The following is a 563-nucleotide window of genomic DNA, read 5'->3' on the forward strand; positions in this document are numbered from 1 at the left end:
GTTGTGCCCGGAAACCCCCCAATGGATCCCCAGATGGGGAGGCTGGCGGCTCCACCGCTGCTGCTCCATCCTCGGATCCTTCTGCAGCAGCTACCAGGAGCCAGTGGCTGTTACCCAGGGGAAGAGCCCTGAAAGCAGCTGCGAGTTCCCGATTTTAAACTCTGTCAAGCCAGCTTCCCATTAGCTCATTGACCAAGCAGAATTGTTCCATGAAGAACTGGCTTTCACCCCACCAGTCACGCTCTCCTCCAAAATAACCCCGTATCTGAGTCTCTACTGCCCTGTGTCCCCTAAACCGCCCTTCCCTAATCTGAAAACAATTCCAGCAGCACATGCTGCTTATAGCTGTATACAAACATCTCCAGCCACAGCTACTCCGCAGCCTCTGGAAAAGGAGAAGAGCTGGGGATGGACTGATCACCTCCAGCTGATGTTAGCTGGCTGCTGGGACGACCCTCCACCACAGCCAAGAGCTCTGAGACAAAAGAGAAATGCGGAGGTTAAACACCCCGGAGCAGGAGGGAAGAAGGGTCTCTTCAAGCCACACCTTCAGCAGCGGCGCT

The sequence above is a fragment of the Buceros rhinoceros genome, unplaced genomic scaffold, assembly GCF_000710305.1.
Source record: "Buceros rhinoceros silvestris isolate BGI_N320 unplaced genomic scaffold, ASM71030v1 scaffold23672, whole genome shotgun sequence".
Lineage (NCBI taxonomy): Eukaryota > Metazoa > Chordata > Aves > Bucerotiformes > Bucerotidae > Buceros > Buceros rhinoceros.